Consider the following 19,235-nt stretch of genomic DNA (forward strand, 5'->3'; position numbering starts at 1 on the left):
CGGTGCAATCCAGTTTCTCTGTGTAACAGGTGCGCTGATCAGCCTAGCCCTGTGCAGCTGAGGTTCTTTGCTTCATTTTTTCAGTTTTGTCTCTGATTTTTGTAGCCTGTGATCAGTGTGTGTCTGTTTAAAAACCCCTTTTCTTTGCCTTAATTCCGCCTCCTTTGTACAAAAAGACTGTAGATGTTCTTTGTGTGTTTGTTCCATCATTTACAGTTTTCCATTGAAAGAGTAGAATAGTCACAATGTCGTCCTTGGATTTAGATCTGTCGTAAGTGTCGATTTTGATCTTAGGAGAAAGTTTATTTGCTGTTGACAGTCGATTATAATTTTACTTTTGCCTTTGGTTTGAATTTGTCACTTTCTAGTGTCGAAACGAGTGTTTATTTCAAAATCATAAAGTGTCGTAATCTTCTCTACCTTTTGATTTCGAAAAGAAGCTTGTTTGTGTTTGTCACTTGAAAGCAAGTTCAGATTTGTACATCAACTTTCTTTTTAGGCATCAATATTAAGAAAGTGAAAACAAATACATGCATATGTGCATTTGCATATTGATAGTCTGTTTGGCTTGATTTAGGAAAAGTGCATTTACAGTGTGCTCTTTGCTCTTTGAGAAAAGATTGTGTCTTTCTTTCCCCTTGTAGCTAGGATTTTCATTGCTGAAAAGAGATAAAAGTTTGCTTATCATCTTTAAATTGCATTTTAGGAATTACATCTACATCTTGTGGTGATCCCGAAAGGCAAACTTCTAAGAAAGATCAACTTAAAATAAATTGAATGAATCTAACAACGCTTTGGAACTTAACGCACAACATTTAGAGGTCTAGGCTAGAGATGTATTCCGACGTCGTAAAGCCTGGTAACTGTTGTCCTCACTGATGGTTGGGTGATTCCTCCACTTTGAGACGATAAGTGCCAGTACGGACTTGTGCTCCCACGTACCGTCGAGTATATATTGGGAGACCCCTATAGGCTTAAAACCTTTTATCCATAGGAAGCCGTGTCGGCCGCCCTACTGATCACAATGCACCGAACACAACATTCAGGAAGATTGACTGCCGTACTGTAAAAATTATTCTGCAGTTTTGCGATTGGTTTGGTACTCCCTCTACCTAGATCTCCAGAGCAGTCCCTTTCGTTCCTTTTCAGACTCCTTAACGGAAAAGGTCCATCTGAGCACTTGTCACTTCAGCCTCATTAAAAATCGAAGGAGACTAGAGTCATCTTTTGTTTTTCTCGACTCTTAAAAATTGAAAAAACAAGTTGTGTCAAAGCATCTAAAATTTATTTTAAACGGAATAATCATCACCTTTCCCTCGTTGGTCTTCGAAGTTAGTCTCCCTTCATCGCAAGTTCTTGTAGAATCGCTAGAAAATATTTTGGATGGACTAGATATGTCTGAACAACCGTCGACATCCAGGACTATGTCGTCCGATACAGCAGTGGCACAGCCTCCTACTGCTACTCCAACGATGTTCAATGGTATACCATCTGTCTCGGCAAGTTATCAACAACAAGCCGGAGTCCGATCAGGGACTGCTTCGACGACATGGTTAGTTCCTATTTCTTCATCCGAATTATCATCTGGTATTTCTTATGTTGAAACTCAACAAGTTGATCCAATGTGTCTTCAAAGGCCAATCTACCCTTTAAGTACTGGATTTCCACCATATGGAGGGCAGTATGCCTTTTCATTGTTCCCTCCCAGAGAACAACCATATGAAAGTTTACAACAAAGTTCAGGTCAAACTGGAATTACATCCAGCGGTTGGGTACCAATACTACCTCAACAACCAAAGGTTGTATATTCAATGCAACCAGTCCACCCTGTGTCGAATATTCCCACTATACCTGCTATGGTGAATGCGTCGCAAGTACAAGCGCTACCTGTTGTATGTCAACCCCAAGTTTCTCAGGTTGCAATACAACAGCCTCTTGTCTCAACGGCTCAATCACAACCTCAAGTTAGTGACTCCTTATCTGGAGCGACTCAGGCTCAAACAAGTACTATGACTCCTCATCTTGGTCAATCATCCAGTATTGGACAACCGCAAATGGTCCAACAACCAGGACTGGTTCAATCTCAACAACCGCAATTCTAGCAATCATATCAAGGACCTGAGCAACAAGTCTTTGTAAGTAATGGGCAACTGCATTTCCAAAGTGGTTATCAACAACCATACTATAATGGTTATGCCCATCAACCTTGTCAAAGTTGCCAGCATCAAATACATTATGCTGGTATGCAAAGACCCACTGCTCAGGCGATTCCATCTTATCCTGGGTATGCTTCGCCTAACCTGAATCAACAGTTTCCCTTTGTAGCAACTCTAGAATTACCAGATCTAAATCGGCTGACGAATGATCCAATTGCTTATGCCCCTTGGTGGCCAGCGATTCCGCATAAACTTCCGTCAGATATTCCTAAATTTAATGGAAATCCGGGTGAAGACCTGTCGAATCATGTGATGACATTTCATCTGTGGTGTTCATCAAACACCCTAAATGATGATTCGATTAGGCTTCGCCTTTTTTAGAGGACGTTAACTGGTCTGGCAGCAAAATGGTATATCGAATTTCCTAGAGCTTCATTCGACAAATTCAGTACCCTAGCCACAACCTTTTTAACCCATTTTCAGTTACCGATAAGGTACGAAACGGGAACCGAACTTCTTACCAACTTCAAACAAACGACGACCACTCACATATCTGATCATATACATGAATGGCGACGTCGTCATAGAATGGTGAAAACGTATGTTCCCGATCAGCTTTTAGCTGAATGGTTTATTAAGTCATTACTGCCTTCCATCACGGAAGATGTGGCAAAAGGGGGAGTCATCACAGAAGAGCAAGTTATCGCTCGTGCGCAATATTTGGACTTGATTTACACTCAGTCCGGCACGCTCTACGATAAAATACCTGACGCCCCTAGACCGGAATTCTCAGTTCCTCCTCCTCCTAAATCAAACAATGACTCTCATGCCATCGATGGCGTGATTGGCGCGACAGACACGAAATCGACAAAGGCTACATCTAAAAAGGCCTGTAAGATTTCTAGTCAAAATGCAAATGAGGAACTTCTTGCCTTGGAAGTAAATGCCGTGTCGACTGACAAGGGCAAACAACTGAAGCAACCAGGGGGCAAGAAGAAAAAGAAAGGGAGAAAAAGGAAGCAGGATGAGTCATCTCCTGAAAAGCCTTCTACAAACCCTTCTGGGCAAAGGAAACCCCCTGCGGGGTGTCATATATGCGATGAGGATCATCGGACGCGAGATTGTCCACATAAAGCTGAAGTTAAGAAACTCTTTAAGAGTTCAAAAACCTCAGCAGTATTGACGGATCCATTTCCAAGCCCGGGAACCAAACTGGTTGCTAATCAAAATGCTTCCCGATCCCAAGTGCTTATGTTGTCTATCTCAAAGCAGCAAAATGATGCTGTGTCAAGGAATAAAGATTACGGGAATCCACAGGTGTCGAATAACAAGGCTAATGAACAACCTAGTAGTTCGACAACAACTTTGACCATAGTTGTGCCACCCATCATTCCTGAAAAAATGATAAAGTCACCAAAGGGAGTAGTGCACCAATCGACATTTAATCCTCATGCAAAAATAGCACATAATTATAATATAATAGAGGACCTGGCCCAATCGCCGTCTGCTATGTCGACACTTGAGGTACCGCAAAATTGCCTCTCCCAAGAGCAAGCTTTATTATCAGCAATAGGTGGGATTGACCCAATGGATTCCAATCTTGTGGCCTTTGATCATAAAGGATATGACCCTCAGTTACCAGCTCAACTAGCTTTCCTTATTCAAGTGAAAGCCCTCAACAAAACTGTTCATCGAACAATTATTGATGAGGGGGCATCTACATGTATTATGTCGATGAGTTGCTGGAAAACTTTAGGATCTCCAACCTTGTCACGGTCTGAGACGACGTTAAAAGCATTTGATGGAAGGACATATACCCCATATGGTATCCTAAATAACTTGAAAGTTGAACTAGGAGGGAAAACAGTAGAAATAGATGTTGAAGTCATAGATGGGAATCTTGATTACAACATCCTACTAGGAAGACAATGGATATATGCCATGGTAGCGGTTGTGTCGACCTATTTCAGAAAGATTGCATTTCCCTTTCAAGTAGGGATTACAATCGTCGATTAGCAAAACTTCCTCCCCAATGGTTCTCAAGTTGCTAGAAGCATTTCAATGATCCATGGAAGCAATCATTCGCTCCAAAATATCGGAGCAGGTCTCCTAAAAGACCCTGCCTTAATGGGTACTTTTGCTCTACCGCCTCCGAGTAATCTGGCGGAAGTGGCCACAGTGGAATATGAAACCTTCTATATCTAATGGATTTGGACTCCGAGGGCGGTTCTTATCTGTGTCAACCTCATTAAAAAATGAAACAAATCCCCTTTCTCAAAGGTAAACCTTCATTCCAACCACCAAGTTGAATGCAATGAAGCTTGGGGGGCATGCACCTTGATTTGCGTTATTATGCTGGGGCCATGCAAACTTAATCTCACGAGCAGTGTTACTGTAGGGTTCAAGCTCGTTAAAAAATAAACCCACCTCGAGCAGTTTTAGCACATAGTTCAATCTCGTTAAAAAATAAACATAAGACATGAGCAAATGTTTCCACCCGCGTTTAAGCTCGTTAAAATTGAACTATTCCCCAGTAAATAACCACCGTGAATGAAGCATTTCAGCCATTAAAGCCTTGGTCGTGTTTGCACCGTCACCTCCACTTTTCCATTGGCTGATCATTCACCTCCATTTGATTGTTTACCCATTTTGAGGAACATCTACGAAGAGTGATTTCACTAGCCATCCTTGTGACACTGCCGTGATTGGAAAATTCCAACCCTTACCTGGAATCAACTGCTACCCATTTTATCACTCGTTCCTCAAAAGATGAGTCTTCTTTAAGCTCTTTTCAACTGACTCGTAAAATATGAAAAGATTGTCGAGTTTTGGCCTTCCTGCTCGTTAAAGCGACCGGAAGCGCTATCCCTCCTCTAGATTTTAATCTTTTTGGACCTGAGGGATTATTGCACAAAAAGATCGAGCGCTTGTTTTGTTCGGCTCGTTAAAACTATCAAAAATTCATCCCTTCTGTATTGTTTTATACTTTTTTCGGACTTAAGGGATTACATGACGAAAAATGAATTTTGGAGTTACCTTTACGTACCTTTTCAGACTCTCTAAAAATGAAAAGGACCGAGTTATCTTTGTCCTTAAACTCGTTAAAAAGATTAATAGCGACAAACTTGTCTTTAGACGAGAACGAGTTTCACTATCGCTAGGCTCGTTAAAACATAGCGATGGGTTTGCCCGAAGGGCAAATTATAGAACAAGCATATGTTATCCTCCTCAAGCTTGAAAAAAATAAAGAGGTACTGGTTAGCAAAGACTGGGGAAATATTGGGAAGAAAACTCAAAGAATCTTTATTGGTAGCAAGTCGCTCTTGAACATGACACTTCCACTCCGTGCCTGAGTCGGGTTGGGTTGTTTCATTCACCGGTCACATCACCATGGTCACGCCATACCATCCACACTTGGGGTAAATGCTACCAATCCATCACATAAGTTTCGCGGACATGTTCAACAGAAGTCATCCAGAGAAGTCATCCGTGTCCCATCCACTACCATACATTATACTTCATTCTTTCATGACCTCCATCCTGAACCATATATCATCAGATCGTTTTCACCTCCATCAAAATCATTTGCTCTGTTCTGTGTCATTGATGTGGGATTCATTAAGGCCCTCCTTTGACGGATCTCTTCTTGTCGAAATCAGCTCATTATCCAAGAAGTTGATCTAGGAACACGCCATTCAGTACTTTGAAGCTTGCATGCCTCAATGGCAAGTTTCTCACTTCCAGCGATAGGTATACATCAATGACCTTCGACCAAAAGATTTTGCGTGGTGTTCGACGCCAAGTCCTTTATTCACACCACGTGAATTGTACTGCAGTACCTTGAGGATCATCATCATTATCGGTGATTCCTCTCGCGCTTGTTAACAGTTTACGTCATCGACTGGTAATCAAGCGATGTCTTTCCATGTTCGACTTCAAAACATTTCTCACATGGATCGACTTGTACTTCGAGTGAAGATCGGATGAGATTGAAGACCCCGGATCTAGTTTCATCCATCCGGGCTGCGATATATATTCAGGAAAAATAAAGACACTGACATGTACGGCACTGCAGCACAGATAATCATCCTACCAAAAGGATGATGACTTCATGAGAATCATCAGTCTACCATCAGACGATTGTCTGTCCTGTGTACATAAAAATGAATTTATAAAGCTGAGCATGGGAATGCCCACCTCAGCTAGATCATGAAAACAGTATGAAGATAATGTATTGTATTATATCTTATTATAGGTCTCCTCCCAGCATTGAAAGAACTTCGGATCCTCCTAAATAAAGCATTTCACCCGATAAACGGCCTCATACTTTAGGGGGCAACTGTTATAGACATTTTTGTGCCTTACAGCTCTAAGCATGAAATGTCCATAAACCAAGGGATCCTAAGTCCCTAAAAGTTTTGTTCCTACCCCTAGAGGAACAAGGTCAACCAATTACAGCTTCTCCCAGAAGTTCTCCACCAGAAACTGCTCAGAATCAGTCAAATCAGGATCATTTCAGCTACTCCACTAGCTAGCTGCGTTGCATAGCACCCAAGTACACTAGCTAGGTGCATTGCAACACACCTAAATGCACTACCAGGGTGCGCTGAGCGGGAAATGACAAATGGCAGTGTCATTCCGCGAGGTGGACAGACAATGGAAGCTTCCAGAATCTTCCCCAATGACACTTGCCTCATTGAGTTCGACCAAGGATGAGTAAGAGGCTCTCAGTCTCCAAGTGGAAGCAAGAACTGACAGAGAGAAGCCACTAGTCAAATCATAAGCTGACTCATCCTTTTTGCATACATCTATATATGGATCCCTTATCCCAGAGATCCAGGGGCTGGAATTTTGTACATTGCAGAGAATTGCTGTTGGTTTTGAGATAGAGATCAGTGTATTGGGTGATTTATGCTTTGTTGGAGGTGAAGAGGTGATTCCTTTGCTGGGAGGTTGATGCTGGATCAGGAATCCTCGGTTGTAACTCCTCCTAGACCTTCTTGTTATATCAATAAAACTATTTGAATTTCTCCTACATGCTTTTGTATCAATGATGTTTTGTTATATTTGCATGTTTAGCTTAATCTGATCCTAAGCTATTTATGAATGTAAATCCATGTCTTTGTGTAGTTTTCCTCTTCTGTGATCTTGCAGGAACTTGGTGAAGTTGGGCAAGTAAGGGAGCAGGTAGCTGGAAGCTGTCAAAGAGGAGAGAGATCGGATCAAAGGACTAGCGCAAGACACAGGTTGGTTCATCCCATTCCTCTTCGTTTATAGTTCATAAAGAAGAATACGAAAGTAGTTTTCCTTGTTTGTTTCTAAGGTACTATCACACCTTAGTGGGATAGGGGCATTCTGAGTAGATACTTTTCCCGTTTACAACTGGACTTCACAAAAACCTTTATTGTGGAATGTGATGCCTCAAGAAATGGAATCGGTGTTGTTTTAATGCAAGAAGAAAGACCCATTTCTTTCGAAAGTCATACAATCAAAGTAAAGTATTTACACAAAGCTATTTATGAGAAGGAAACGTTGGAAATACTACATGCGCTTAAGAAATGGCGACCTTACCTAATGGGAAGAAACTTCAAGGTAAAAACAGATCATGATAGTCTTAAATACTTTATAGAACAAAGATTATCTTCAGAACAGCAGCAAAAATGGGTCACAAAGATGTTGTGTTATGACTTTGAAATCATCTACAAAAAAGGGAAGCAAAATGTTGTGGCAGATGCACTCTCAAGAAAGGATGAGGATGTGGAAGCATTTCTTTGCGCCATTTCTATTATCCAACCAGATTGGATAAATGAAGCAAGGGATGAATGGAAGAATGACGAGGAAGTGTGGGAACTGATTCAAAAGATACAATAAGATCCTAGTACATCTGATAGATTTATATGGAAAAATGATTCGTTATGGTACAAGGATCAGGTATATCTCTGTAAGAATTCCCAACTCAAACAAAGGATTCTTAGGGAATTGCACACCTCTCCCATAGGAGGGCACTGAGGATTTCTAAAAACCTCCCACAGGGTTAAGAAGGATTTTTTTTCAAATGGCATTAAATTGGATATTCAAAAATTTGTGGCAGAATGTTTGGTTTTACAACAAAATAAATTTGAAACAATTAAGACTCCAGGACTATCACAATGTCTATCTATTTCAAGCCAACATTGGGAGGCGTATTCAATGGATTTTATCATGGGTTTACCTAAATCCAAAGGGAGTGTTATCATGGTGGTAGTGGACAAACTTACCAAGTATGCACACTTTTGTGCATTATCTCATCCATTTAAAGCGAGTACAGTTTCTACTGCATTTATGGAAACAATTCAAAAGCTACGTGGAAACCTAAAGATTATTGTAAGTGACAGAGATCCCATCTTTACTGGAAATTTTTGGACAGAATTATTTTCTTGTCTTGGTACTGAGTTAGCTCATAGCTCATCTTATCATCCTCAATCTGACAGGAAAACTGAGATAGTAAACAAATGTTTGGAAGGATATCTTCATTTCTTTGTATCTGATAAATAGACACAATGGGTCAAATGGTTGGCTCTAGCTGAATGGTGGTATAACACTTCCTTCCATACTGCAACAAAAATGACCCCATTTATGGCACTTTATGGATATGATCCACCATCCATCACATCATATTTAAGAGAAAATTCTAAGGTTCAAGCAGTGGAAGATAACATCGAGCATCAACAACAAGTTCTCCAACTCTTAAAGGATAACCTCACCTTGGCACAGAATAGAATGAAACAGCAGGCAGATCAACATTGCAGTGAAAGAAGTTTTGATGTAGGTGATTGGGTATTCCTATGGCTACAACCATATAAAAAAATGTCCCTCAAGCAAGCTAAGAAGGATAACAAATTATCACCAAAGTAGTATGGTCTTTACAAGGTGTTGTAAAAGATAGGTACTATGGCATACAAATTGGAGGTTCCTATAGCTTCTCGAGTGCACCTAGTTATTCATGTTTCATGCTTAAAGAAGGTTATAGGTGACAAGCTTCCAGTTCAGACAATATTGCCAGAAATTGTTGAGGAAGGAAAAACCATATTGGAACCTAAAACAATCAAAGAAACAAGAACTCAACAGTTACGAAATAGATAAATTTCATAGTATCTCATCAAGTGGAAGAACTTACCCGTTGAAGATTCCACATGGGAGGATGAAAATTTTATATAGAAGCATCCAGAACCACTTAAGCATTGAGGACAACACTCTTTTAAAGGAGAAGGGTATGTTAGGTCCCTATAATATTAGTGATCCTCCCATTACTATTGTCGTTGTATCCCATATTGTTATTATTGTGCCCCATAGAATCCATCTATTGTTATTTTTGTGCCTTTATATTATTATTTTTAGGTCGGATTGGTTATATTGTGACCTTGTCGACTCCTATATATAGAAAGGAGGCTTTGTCATTTGAATCATCTAATAATTGTTCATTTGTGTAATGTAGAGGAGGTTGCACCCTCGAAGATGCTTATTTCTAAGGCGTTGCTCTATCTTTCTATCTTTTTGTGAGTTGGTTTCATAATACACAATCTCTGTTCTGGTGAAGTCATGGTTGCCAAGCTTGTCAATCCCAGCCAGGGTGCTGAGTTGTAACCAACCCATGATCCTTGGTACCAACTTTGCCATGGCTCCTTACTACTGTATATATCATACTATTTGTTAGGGGTGCCCTGCAGCTCCACCTCCCACAGAATACATATCTAGTACATGTATACAACCCAAAGAGTTCTAAAATCAGTGTCCTGAATATTTTATTTAAGAAATAAATGATTCCTAAATATGTACCAGGGTTAAACAATTGTCTAAGAAACACTCTTAGACTAAATAAATAGTAATTACAAGTTCCATCCACATCCTCCAACTCAATATCTTTAATAACAACTTTTCCATGCCTTATTTCTTCTCTCTACCTCATATTATTTTTCAGGGGTTCCTTGGAACTCCACCTCACAGGAAAAACACATTCAATACATCTTTGCAGCCAAAAGAGTTGTAAAAACCAATGCCTTGACTTTTTTATTTAAGAAACAAAAGGTTCACAGATAGGTAGTAGGGCTAAACAATTGTCTAACAAAGACACTTTTTAAGGAAATTTTCACTTACATATTATTTGATGCTCTTCCATCTGGTGTCATACCCCCATATTTTGCTACTTTGATATCCATTAATCACATAATTAATGAATGGAAGCTCAACATATTCAAACTATGTTTATTTTTTATGCCAAAGGATGATCCACATTTTGTAAAACCTTACACGCCACCCTTTTAAGAAGTAAAACATGGAAATTATAGGGAAAATAAAATAGGTACTTACAGGACTTGGGGAGACGAATCGTTGCTAGTAATGGTAAGAACCCCTCTTCCAAGCCAAGAATTTTCTTCATTCAAGAGAATGTATTTAAAACAATAACAACCCATGATAAGCACACCCTCATTATTTCCGAAGCCTTTGTTTGACTCCATTACTAGATCTTTACCTTAGCTATAGGCCCTAAATTATGCACTGAGCTATCATAAATTGGGATTCTACCCCTACTTTTGGTACATTTTCATACTCCCGGATGATTAGACCCTTATTCCATCCTCTCCATGGCACCACCAAGCAACACGGTTTCTTCATCATCTCAGATCTCAAAATCCAAAGTCTAGTGATTTGAACATTGTCTCTGCTCACATAAGTGCCCTTGGTTGATTCCTTGTCAACCATATCCCTGTGTAAGGTTAGGGACACTAATTCCACTAGTGGGATCCTGGGTCGATTAATCTCCGCCCATGTTCCTATGGTGCTACCGCAAGGTAAGTGACTGTGGGTTTCCTTCCAGAGCACAAAAAATCACCAAACCATAGAAGAGATAAAGCTTGAACCATCCTCGGGCTCCTGATGGAGGCACTGTAGGTTTATTCTTCAGAAGTGCAACATTTGGAACTGTGGGTTGACCATGGCAATGGGTGTCCTTTTTCTTTCTCCTCATAACATTGCATGCCCAAATAACCCCTTTTTGAATGATAAATCCATTCAATCGTTCAACTTGTTCTTAATCAATACTGCAAGCATTCTCTCTCGCAGATTGCAAATTCTATGGAATTTTTACTCGTCAAGCAACCTTGAAAAGGGTTTGCTGGCTATTTTTTATTTAAAATAATTAAAAACTAAATTGGTTGAGACAAAACAAAAAATTATGACTAAATGATAGTTATCGTTTTAAATGTATGTCTTAAAACACCCTTTTGTGTAGTAATGAAAAATGAGCCTATTTAAAGTGTTTCCCTCCCAACATGACTAGCATGGATGTGAACCATGTTCCCTACAAAGATGAAATGTACAATGCAAATAAAAACCAACATTACGGAGATACTTTAAAAGTTGGAAGCCTAGGATGAGTGTCAAATTCATGTGTTATTTTCTCTAATGCGCATTAATCAAATCACAAGACCAGTCAAAACAAATCTGAAATTTAGAGATCTACAATGAGTTTCCATGCATATGTTGTTTTACTTCATTTTTTTCTAAACAATTATTCATGACTCATTGTTGATCGATCATATTTAAGAAACATGTGAGAGACATAAAAACAATATGATTAAAATTATATTATAATTTTAAGAAATTAAAATATCAAAAGTTCATAAACACCCCAATCAAGTAATTATATGCAAGGACAATGTGAGGAAACAAACAATGTTTCCAAAGAACCAGAGATGCTATCAATAAACACCAATCTACATTCAAAATAAATGGTGCTCAATATGAAAAATCATTTCACTAATATTCTTTTGTACCTAAGAACACAACAAGATGTCACACTAAAGACACTTATTTTCTATTATTTTCAAGAAAAGCTAAAAGAGTGCAACCTTTGTTCCAAGAAACATAAGGAAAAATGTTTCCTATAATCATATTATAGAACATTCATTTAATATATTTCAATTTTAGAAAGTTTTAGGGAGCTTGTGCAGTATACACAATAGATAATTTTGACTATCAGCTTCTTCGATTTTGTAATAAACAATATAATAATTAATTAGTAAAATCTATACTTGTTACAAATTTCAAATTTATGAATGGCATGTCAATAAAAGGTATCATGTAGATATTCAACATTGCATTTCTCAAATCAGTATAGAATTTTCATATCTTTAAAGATTGCACCAATGCTCCTTTTGTACATACCAAACAAGATTTTAGAAGGAGACGAAAATGCTAGATGAACACCACTAGTGTAGAACTTTAATTTGAAACTCCATAAAAAAAAAAAAAATCTCATTCAATAAGAAAATGATAGATAGGAAATGTAGGTAAAAACGTTGAAATGCATACCCACTTGGTTGTTTCTCATATAATTTTTCTTGATGAAAGAAAACAGTGTATTCCTTTATAGAAAAGCATAAGCTCTGAAATAATCCATGATAATTATATATTCTTGGGGCTTGGTTTTCAAGGAAAATTCCAACATTCACTCTAAACTAAACTATGGTCATCAATAACCACTTGGGGAATGCTAGTAGTGAATCAGTAAACCAACCACACTAGAATTTGAAACCAGACAGGTCAAACTAAAAATTAAGTATGTTAACACAAGAGTTCAATAAGCACTTGAATTTGGTTACTCATGCGTACTGGAGAGATATTTCCATTAAAGGAAATTATAGTGCAAGAAAAAATACAACAAAGTATAAGTGATCTGAATGATGACGTTACCAAAGATGTAAGTGAAGGACTGGGAAAATTTATGGTGATCAAGGGAATGATAGATCTTGAAGAAAACATGATGATGTTGTTGGAGAGGTCCATATCATTGTGGAGGGAGGGATTTAGTCTCTAAAAGGATCTCAACTCAGTATACCAAGTTGGATGGGTTATTTATCTCAGATACAGTGAGATTGGTTAAATTCAGCTTATCAGGTTCATGAGGGTAGGAGAGAGAGGCAGAATGTGGATGGGAAGCTTAAGAGTCCTCTGCAAGGAAAATATATTCTTGAATTTAAAGGTAAAGGGAATTATATGGGGGAATTTGATGCAAATCAAGGGTGAATTACACCTCCTTGAATAATGCACATCATGAGATTGTGTTTAAGATTTTCCATTTTGATGCTGCTAGAATACTAGAGTATATACACATATTTAGTGTATTATTTATTACTCACTGACAGGAAATTTGTAGATGGCTATGGATCAACAAAAATATTCGCTCACCATGGGACAAAATATGTCCTCTTCTCATTTGATCTTCAAGGAGACTGCTTCTTTGAGCTCTCATCTCTGGTATTCTCCATTTCCTTGTCATCTATTCCCTCTATTAAATGCCATTTTTCTCTAGAGCCTTCATTTTTAATGGACTACCTTTAAGGTTCAACCATTATAATGGTTCGTTTCAACTTCCAAGTGAATTTTGAAAATTTCCTCAACTTTGCTAAAATAGAAATAATTAAATTCTTGTTACAAAATCTACAAAGAGATTTGGTGAAGATCTAATTCGGTCAACTTTCCTCTTTCTCCATCTGACCTTGTTAGTTTTTCCTTGTGGTCTAGGACTTCGCTACTAACTTAGTCATAATTGTGTAGCCTATTCTATCACCACTATTTATTCTCTCAACACCTGTATAACATTGTAATTTTTTAGCTACCCCAATGGTTTCCATCCCCATATCTTTTGCTTCTTTTAAAATTTCGAGGTAGAGCTCAAATGCTTATCCCTGTTCTTTTCCAACAACTGTTCCTAATTGTAGAGCTTCAAATGCCATCATCACCAATCATGAAAACCTTTGTAAAATCCACCAAATCCCTTTCAATATCTAAGAAACCTCATGCCTTGTATGTTAAAATTTCTTACACAATTTGTAGATTAAAGAGTCACTTGATGCTTTGTTGAAGCCTAGCTTGCTCCTTCATATTTTAATTTGATATTTGATGACTTTTTGACATGTTTTGTTGCTATCCTAGACATCATAGACTTATTAATACTACCAAAACACTTTTCATTATGCATTACAATGTGGGTACCATAAAAAATTTCAAATTTTAGAACGAACAACCATGGTAGATTTTTCCACTTGGACAATTTTTTGTTATCGTTCTGATATTTTCTTCAAATTGAACCATCGAAAACAAGCCTTTAATATCATTGTCCATGGGGAATGAGATATTTTTTATAACATAATTTGGAGCATGTATTAATTCCCTTCTCTTATAGCTTGTGTCTTTTCTAATTTCCAGATTCATTGCAAACTCTAACCAACCACATGCTAGGATTTATATTATGTAATCTATATGAATCATTCGAGACCCTCCCTTTTCGTAGCCATCTGTTGAATCAAGAAACTAATAAAATAAGTTTATTCTTTTTCCTTGCACCAATAAAAAAAGTCTGAGAATACTGGCCATTCGTAACTAATTTATTTGGGAAAGAATTTAACATGACTAGTAGGCATGTATAGTAGATAGCACTCTTGAAGTGTAGCCCATCATAGGCCTCTTTGTATCATGTGTTTATTAAGGGGTGAATTCATCCCCATTTGGGAGGGAATCCTCACCCATTCCATGTTTATTATTTGGTTTCCTAAATGAATCTGAATATCCAAATTGTAGAAATATAGAATTTTGTCAAAATTGTGGTTGTAAGTTGCTTGAGTATTACTTCAAAGTCTCTCTACCACAATCACTTTTGACTTGTTTTAAATTTGCTTCTCAATCCATTGATATCTGGATCCACCAAAGATGGAAATTTTATAGATATAAGCATCATTGTATTTGAAGATACTCCAATATGAAATATGGTGAACAACAATCTTGACCTTCATATAGTATAGGAACCTATTGTTGGTAGATGTTGTCGTAGTTATCATGCTAGATGATTGATGGATGAACTTGCATTGTTGAACTTCTCCCATCTTCACAAACAAATCCCATTTTTTTGTAGTTCAATGCAATATAACACCACAAGTAGAGCATTCTTCATCCTATTTCATTAGATCTGGCATTTTCATGGGCTTATATTATAGCCTGAAATATAAAGTAGTCAAGAAAGTGTTCAACATGTAGCAATGGTGATGCTACAACTTCTAGTTGGAAATATAACTTCATACTGATTGAAATGGCCTCTACATTAATTCATTCCAAACATTTAAGTTGAATGAAATAATTATGTTGATCTCCTTATGGATGTATGATGTCCCATATACTATATAAAAGAAAAATATTTATTAGGTTGTGTTGTTCCTTTATTCACTTGATTCTAACTCAAACCCCCATTTTCTTGGGATGCATTAACAATAGTCCTGTATTTTTAAATACATCGAGAGTTCACTGCAATTTATATAATTGAAATAATATCCATTTCACCATAGGCTCTTCCATTTCAAATCCAAACTCATACATTTTAAAATGATCTATTCTATAAGATTATTTTTAGCATTTTGCATCGGAATAATTTCCAATGATGATTTGTTAAGTGTATCAGTTGCACCATTTTTTTCTTTCTCATATCCTAAACCTATAATTTCCATGAATGGTTTAATGGATTTTCTTCAAGAATTACATCTTGAAATGACATGCATAGTAATCTCTTCCATGTTGGGAAAGCCTTTTAAAAATGGGATCAAAACTATCCACGACACTAATATTCCACAAACAGTGTCTACATGTTGGATTTACAACCACCAATTTGTTAAGGATAAATTGACAGTGCAAGGTATACCTAGCTTTTACACTAGCTCATGATGTAGTTGGAGAAAATAATGGTACATTGCACCACCGAAAATGAGAGAACTAAATAAACAAGAAAGAAGCTCAAAATTTCATGCCCATTTACAGAAATTGAATGCCAAGAACATCTTCATGCAAAGAACATTTGACATCTAATTCTAAAGAGTTTCACTAGCAGGGTGACCTTCTAGATTTGGGAAACACCAATGCTAAAGGAAACCACTCTTTCATCGAAATGATGTAAAAATTGAGAAAACTCAGAAACAAGAATGCAATTTAGAGTACCCTGTTGAGACTCCAAGTATTTTAGAAGTAGTAATGGAAACTTGAAATACTAATAATCAAGCTTTGCCAATCCTGAAATCCTAAAAAATGTTAAGTTTGTTGAATTCTAAATGGGATATGAAATTCGACTTTCTCCATATAAGGTCTGAAGAGATTGGAACCACTCAAATATATTAAAACAATTAATGGTGTTGATAAAAATTAAAGTCAAATTGACATTCTCTTGATCTTAAAGGGAAAGCTATTTTCACTTTATGAATTTAATATAACAATTCATTTGTTTAAGGGTTAATAAATACTTAACAGAATAGTGTTGGTTAATAATAAGGAAGAAGCCATTGGCCCATTCTTTAGAGACCTTGAACTACATGTATCCCTACTTCATGTATGTCCCATATATGGAATGGGGGGATGGGAAGCGGATAATGAAGGCCATTTTATTCCTATTCCTAGTAAATATATGGGTTGGGGAGCCTGCCTAAGGGGAGGTAGGAAGGAAGGCGCATGTATTATTTATGAAAAATAGGGATTCAATAATCCAATTATGTGCCATAGTGGTAACACCAAGGCCACCCTTACTCGAGTGAGTATGTAGAAATACATCATCATAACCTAAGCTCATTGATAAAAATACCAAAATATCAGCTTGGCTGTAAGCCTCTTAGATAAGGTTCAGTTATTATCCATAGCCCAAGACCTATTTTCTCCAAAAACAACTCTGCTTACTCAGGCTAGAACAGGACCAAAATAGTCTCTTCCTTTGAATCAATAGGTATCGGGTAAACTAAAATTGGTATGTATGTGGGAAGATATGGCACTTTATTTGCTAGATGTATCGACACATGGAGCAACAGGAGAGGCATAGAAAGCAATAGAGATAGAATATCTAGCACCACCACATAATATCCCCAATTCCTAGGGAAAGCAGTAGTAAGATCCACGGAGGTGGATGTTGGTGCAGATGCATATAAAGATTCAGAGTGAACAGTTCCAAATCCAGGTGTGGACTAGAAGGTAGAGCCATTTTGAGAATAGACAAAGGCCTGTCAATTTAGTTGGGCTCTCACCTAGGTGTTGGGTGATGGTCAAGCTATTGGAAAGGAATGCATCGGATCAAATGTAACCATAGGTGCAAGACCATCGTTGCCCTCCTGCATAGGAATTTCAAAGCATGTTGATGACGTGTTGCGCATACATACATATATATATATATATATATATATATATATATATATATATATATATATATATATATATATATATATATATATATATATATATGTATATGTATATATGTATATGTGTGTGTGTGTGTGTGTGTGTGTGTGTGTGTATGTATGTATGTATGTATGTATTTATGTATATATGTACTTATGTATATGACATTTGTTGAGGACATGTAGCACACATAAACACATAAATACATAAAAATATATTATATTGTATACATTAATATTTAATAATATATATTAAATACATGGCACTTCGTAACATAGTTCTGAATATGTTTAAATTACTAAATGTGATACATGTAATTTCTTGCTATTTTATAATACAATGCTCTACCCTCGGTCCTCTGTTCGTGAATTCTCGTTTTATTAGTATGCCTCTGTTCTCAAGGTTTTTGATTGTAGAAGATTTTCATGGAAAAATCTCCCTCTCCTCTCGAGTTCTCTCCTTCTAAGTCTAGTTCATCAAGGTTCACTATAGTTAGTAAAAGAGGAAATATAATGTACCTTTGAAATTTTGTTTTGCTAGTGGATAACCATATGTAGGCTACAAGACAAACAATAATATTGGTTATATTTGGCATAATTTTTCTCAGAATTTTGGAAAATCACCATTCCACTCCAATCATTTTTCTAGTGGTTTGTTGGAATTTCCCCATTAATTTTCAACTCTTATTTAGTTTATGAAGAAAATAGGCTTAACAATGATTTTATAAATTATATCTACAAGTCAACTGTCCTGATACTAACTTTTTTGGTATTTAAGAGCAGTGGCCTACAAAATTGGTGAAAAGTTGAAACTCTTGAGTGAAGGAGATCTTAGATTTTGCAAGTAAGGAGGGGACATTAGAGCATTGTGGGATTGGCAAGCTAAAGATGATATCTAATTTTCTAGACCCTAAACTTTATATTTGGTTTTCCTGTGCTAATGGTTGATTTCCCCTATGTCATCCCATGTACTTTTTGGAGCCCCATTGAGTCCCTGAGATATAGGGTGCTACAATTAGGGACAAGGAGGGAGATGGTATTATATATGTCTAAACATGAACTTAAATTCCCTAGTTAGTCAATGTAGCATTCTATGTGGTTATGTATGCACCCCAGTTTTAAAGTAATGTAAATTAAGAAATTAAAAATAAATAATTAAAAATACAAACATACCTATAAAAGAGATATGTCCTATAAAATAGGGGAAAGAATGAATTCCCTAAAACCAATATCACTATTGAAATGAATAGCCAAGGGGTTTGGGGATGTGGAGAAAAATCCTCTTGCAGAATTATAGATAACTTCTCAATATTTTCCCTCTGGAAATTATTCGTCAACTAAAATTTGGTTAGACATATAGTAAAAATGACCTACAAATTCACTTGTTAAGCCACTCAAAATAACAAGGGAAACTGACATTTCTAGCCTAAGAACTAGCATATACAATTTTGGATTTGCTGTAATTACAAAAAATATATGTTAACATTGTACAATCCAGATTATGATGTCTATAATTATGGAGAAATAGTGAATCTGCTTAGCTCACCAACAACCATATAATTTATTGACACCTTCAAAGGGTTGCATATAATAATCTATTGATTCTGAGAATTGTTACAAGTATCTTGGATCTCTCTAAATAATTTCAAAATTTTCCAAGATTTTTAGGTTGCCAATGTTTCTGATAGTTTTCGAGGTTTTCAGGCCAAGTTTATGTCGACCAATAATTTTCAATAGATTCCGATATTTTCCCCAACATATTTGATTAGTTTATTTTTGGATTTGTTAGAGTCTTATAATAATAGGATTCATAATTTTGAATTGACTATGGTTAAGTCTTGTA

The sequence above is a fragment of the Pinus tabuliformis genome, chromosome X, assembly GCF_031772625.1.
Source record: "Pinus tabuliformis cultivar Carrire ecotype Pingquan chromosome X, CPIR1, whole genome shotgun sequence".
Taxonomy (NCBI): domain Eukaryota; kingdom Viridiplantae; phylum Streptophyta; class Pinopsida; order Pinales; family Pinaceae; genus Pinus; species Pinus tabuliformis.